General features: G+C 42.3%; 1 pseudogene; it reads left to right on the plus strand.

The window, feature by feature from the left end:
- The first annotated feature begins 656 nt into the window (after positions 1-656).
- Positions 657-2,035, plus strand: LOC111554458 (annotated as a pseudogene).
- The last annotated feature ends 3,380 nt before the right edge of the window (positions 2,036-5,415 follow it).

Raw genomic sequence — 5,415 nt, forward strand, 5'->3', positions numbered from 1 at the left:
ATATATGTGTGTGTGTATATATGTGTGCGTATATATATGTGTGTGTGTATATATATGTATATTTAGATGAGTGAGTGGATGAATACATGAAGGAGAGTTGATCAAGCTTCCCATTTGTGCTTTAAGCCAGGTGCTAAAGCAGACCAGCTAGCCCGAGCACCTGAGCGCCCCTCCCCCACTACAGATACCTTAGAAATACAACATCAATATAATTTTGAAAGCATAATCAAGTCCTCAAGAAAGCAAGGATAATCCGAAGGAGAAACAGGTAACTTACAAATCATTTTTGTTTTGTTTCTATTGTTGACATAAAAAAACCATACATGTATGTACACACCTTTATGTACACACCTTTATGTATACACCTTTATGTACACACCTTTATGTACACACCTAATAGATCTGCCTTGCCCACAGGCTCCTTTTTTTTTTTTTTTTTCTTTTTTTTTTCTTTTGAGACGAAGTCTTGCTCTGATGCCTGGGCTGGAGTGCAGTGGCGCGATTTCAGTTCATTGCAACCTCTGCCTTCCGGGTTCAAGCAATTCTCCTGCCTCAGCCTCCTGAGTAGCTGGAACTACAGGTGCATGCCACCATGTCCGGCTAATTTTTGTGTTTTTTGGTAGAGATGGAGTTTCACCATGTTGGCCAGGCTGGTCTCAAACTCCTGAGCTCAGGTGATCCACCCACCTTGGCCTCCTGAAGTGCTGGGATTACAGGCACCTCTTTGTGGTCTCTGCTCAAATGTTCCCTTGTCACTGAGACCTTCCCTGGCCTCACTACATAGGGTAGGAACAACACGTCTCCCAGTCCTGAATTTGCTATCCTTTTCACTTGGCTTTCTTTTTTCCTCCACAGCTCTTACCACCATCTGACATATTAAAATTTACTGTTCATTTGTTTATTGCCTGTCTCTGCTAGGATAGAAGCTCCAAGTGGGCAGGGGCTCTTTCTGTCTTATTCATGGCTCTGTCTTCAGCACCTAGAACAGCACCCACCGCAGGGACGATGCTATTTGTTCAATGAATAAACCTGATCTCTCGTGCCCCTACTTCCTACTGGGAAATCTACAGTGAAGAGAGGAGAATAAAACCAACATTTTTGCAGCATTTTCTTAGGGTCATGGAGGGATTCCCAGTGTCCCAAAGGTGCTTGTCTGAGTCCTGAAAGTGAAGGGGCTATTTGTAGTAAAAAACAAACAAACAAAAAAAAACACTTTAGGACATAATATAGGAAGTGGGCTGGGCTGTGGCTGGTGCCTATAATCTAGCACTTCGGGAGGCTGAAGTGGGAGGACCACTTGAGTCCAGTTCGAGACCAGCTGAGGCAACGGTGAAGCCCCATCTCTACAAAAAATTAACAAATTGGAAGGGTGGGGCATGCATGGGATAAAGGGAAGTGAAGCCGGGGTTTTGGGTACCTTTTCTGCCCGTGATGTCTCAGATTCATTCTTAAGGAACTGAGAACTTAATCTTCCAAAATGTCAAAGAGACCATCTTTTGCCCCAACTCCATGCCCAGGACACCAGGGTCTGTGGGATACAATCCATACAGTCATCTCACCTACAACAACTACAGGCTGGGAGGCAACCCAGGCACCGACAGCTGGGTCACTGCGTCCTTCGGTATTATGATTCCAAAACTCCCAAAGCCACCAGATAAGCCGCTGTTGCTCTACATGAGGTGCAGCAGAAAGGTCTGGGGCCAAGTAAAGGCTTCCAACCCTGACCTAAAGTTGTGGGAGACTGGCAAGAGTATTGGTGGCATGTGGGGCGATCTCACCGATGAAGAGAAACAAGAATAAACAAATACAAAGCAAAAAAGATAGAGTACAATCAATCTATGAAGGCCTCTAATTCCACACGAACCTTGCTTACATAAATGCAAAAAGTCATGCAGAAGCTGCTTTAGAGGAAGAAAGTGGACACAGACAGCCTTGCATGGAGAGACGAGAACCTGATGTGAGCAATCGGTTTGCTGAAGATCCAGATGAATATGACAATAGCTTTTCTTTGAAAAAAAATTTTTTTTTTTTTTGAGACGGAGTCTCGTTCTGTCGCCCAGGCTGGAGTGCAGTGACACGATCTCAGCTCACTGCAACCTCAGCTCACTGCACCCTCCACCTCCTGGGTTCAAGCAATTCTACTGCCTCAACCTCCCAAGTAGCTGGGATTACAGGCACGCACCACCACGCCTGGCTAATTTTTTTGTATCTTTAGTAGAGACGGGGTTTCACGATGTTGGCCAGGCTGGTCCTGACCTTATGATCCGCCTGCCTCGGCCTCCCAGAGTGCCTGAGGTCCCATGGTGCTTGAGGAAGAGCAGGCAGGCAGCAAAGGTGAGGAAAAGAAAAACGACAAGAACCTTCCAATGGAGACAGAGGAGACACACTCTGAAGAAGAGTCGACAGAACAGTGAAGAAGGCACGTCTACTCCTGAGGACAAGGAGAGTGGGTAGGAGGGGTCGACCGTATGGCAGAGAAGGAACCAGTGATAGTAACACTGGCTTGGAGAGTAACAGCCAACAGTGGAGGAGCCACCAACAGATCCCATACCAAGAGACGAGAAAAAAGAATAAATGTTGCCGTGTTTTATGTGTTCTAAATACTTTTTTTTTTTTTTGGAGACCAGGTCTTGCTCTGTCACCCAGGCTGGAGTGCAATGGTCCGATCTTGGCTCGCTGCAACCTCTACCTCCCAGGTTCAAGCTATTCTCCTGACTCAGCCTCCGGAGTAGCTGGAATTACAGGTGCCAGCCACCATGACTGGCTAATTTCTGTATTTTTAGTAGAGATGGTGTTTCACCATGTTGGCCAGGCTGGTCTTGAACTCCTGACCTCAAGTGATCCTCACCCACCTTGGCCTCCCAAAGTGCTGGAATTACAGGCATGAGCTACTACGCCTGGCCTTAAATACTTTTTTATTTTTATTTTTATGTTATTATCTTATTTTATTATTTTATTTTTAGTTTTGAGATAGAGTCTCACTCTGTCACCCAGGCTGGAGTGCAGTGGCCAGATCTTGGCTCACTGCAACCTCCACCTCCCGGGTTAAAGTGAATAAATACTATTTTTAAATGAAAAAATTTTTTTGGTTTAAAAATAAATGGTTTAAAAAAAATGTTTTTTGGTTTAAAAATAAAAAAATAAAAAAACTGGCCAGGTGCAGTGACTCACGCCTGTAATCCCAGCACTTTTGGAGGCTGAGGCATGTGGATTACTTGAGGTCAGGAGTTTGAGACCAGCATGGCCAACACGGTGAAACCCCATCACCACTAAAAATACAACAATTAGCAGAGCATGGTGTGCACACTTGTAATCCCAGCTACTCGGGAGGGTGAGGCAGGAGAATCACTTGAACCCAGGAGGCAGAGGTTGCAATGAGCCGAGACTGCACCGCTGCAGTCCAGCCTGGGTAACAGAGTGAGACTCTACCTCAAAAAAATAAAAAAATAAAAAAATTAAAGAATTAGCTGGGCATGGTGGTGCTTGCCTGTAGTCTCAGCTACTTGGGAGGTTGAAGTGGAAGAATCACTTGATCCCAGGAGTTTGAAGCAACAGTGACCTATGATCATACCACTGCACTCCAGCCTGGGCGACAGAGTAAGACCTTGTTTAAAATAAAATAAAAAAAAGTCCATGTACTATATTGTCACTGGATATGGAACTTTACCCCGCACCATACAAAAGTATATTATATACAACTGATTAGAGTTTATAATTTCTTTTTCAGAACTGACTAAATGTTTTATTAACATTTAATTTCCCATAATATAATATTAAATGTTCACATAAAGAAAAACCAGAAGAGACTATGGACATTTATAAAATAGGATTACACTGCCGGGCGCGGTGGCTCAAGCCTGTAATCCCAGCACTTTGGGAGGCCGAGACGGGTGGATCACGAGGTCAGGAGATTGAGACCATCCTGGCTAACACGGTGAAACCCCGTCTCTACTAAAAATACAAAAAACTAGCCGGGCGAGGTGGCGGGCGCCTGTAGTCCCAGCTACTCGGGAGGCTGAGGCAGGAGAATGGCGTAAACCCGGGAGGCGGAGCTTGCAGTGAGCTGAGATCTGGCCACTGCACTCCAGCCTGGGTGGCAGAGCAAGACTCCGTCTCAAAAAAAAAAAAAAAGGATTACACTAAACAGGTCCCAATAAGTTTGAAAAGATTAAAATCATAAAAAGTATCTTCTCTGACCACAATAGAAAGTAGAAGTCAATAACAGAAAGAAAACTGGAAAATGTGTAAGTATGTGACAATTACATAACATATGTGGAAATAACTAATGAGTCAAAGAAGAAATTGCAGGTGAAATTAGAAAATTCCTTGAGATAAATAAAAACTAAAATGCAACATACTAAAACTTATGGGATACAGCAAAAGCAGTGCAAACAGGGAAATTTATAGTTGTAAATGCCTATATGTAAAAATGAAAAAAGATCTCAAATCAGTAATTTAATTTTACACTTCAATGAACTAGAAAAAGAACACATTAAACCCAAAGTTAACAGAGGGAGAGAAATGGTACAGATTGGAGTGGAAATAAACAAAATAGAGAATAGAGAGACAATAGAAAAAAATTAACAAAACTAAGAGTTGGTTTTTTGAAAATAACAGCAAAAGACAAACCCTTGGCTAGATTAAGAAAAAAAGAAGACTGAAATAATAACTAAAATTAGAAATGAAAGGAGACATCAAAAATGATGCCACAGAAATGAAAAGGATTAAAGAGACTATGATGAATAATTACATTTCAACAAACTGGAAAACATAGAGGCAATGGATAAATTCCTAGAAACATATAAGCAGCATGACTAAATAATGAAGAAATAGGAAATCTGAACAGAACTCTAAGTACTAAGGACATTGAATCACTAATCAAAAACCTCCCAAAAAAGAAAAGCCCTGGACCGGATGGCCTCACTGGAGAATTCTACAAAACATTTAAGTAGAATTAACAACAATTCTCAAACTCCGCCAAAAAAAAATAAAAAAATAAAAAGAAATGAGCATTTTCAGCCTCATTTTATTAGGCCAGCATCATCCTGATACCAAAGGCAGACAAGGATCCTATGAGAAAACTACAGACCAATATCCTCAATGAATATTGATGCAAAAATCTGCAACAAAATCTTAGCAAACTGAATTCAACAGCACACGAAAAGGTCATACATCATGACCAAGTGGGATTTAGCCCTGGGATGCAGAAAAAGCACTTGACGAAATTCAACACCCTTTCATGATTAGAAAAAAAAAAAAAAAACCCTACAAACTAGGATTATAAAGAAATTACCAGCCGGGTGAAGTGGCTCACACCTGTAATCCCAACAATTTGGAAGGCTGAGGCGGATGGATCACCTGAGATCAGGAGTTCAAGACCAGACTGACCAACATGGTGAAACTCCATCTCCACTA

This window comes from Piliocolobus tephrosceles, chromosome 15 (genome assembly GCF_002776525.5).
Source record: "Piliocolobus tephrosceles isolate RC106 chromosome 15, ASM277652v3, whole genome shotgun sequence".
In the NCBI taxonomy this organism is placed as follows: domain Eukaryota; kingdom Metazoa; phylum Chordata; class Mammalia; order Primates; family Cercopithecidae; genus Piliocolobus; species Piliocolobus tephrosceles.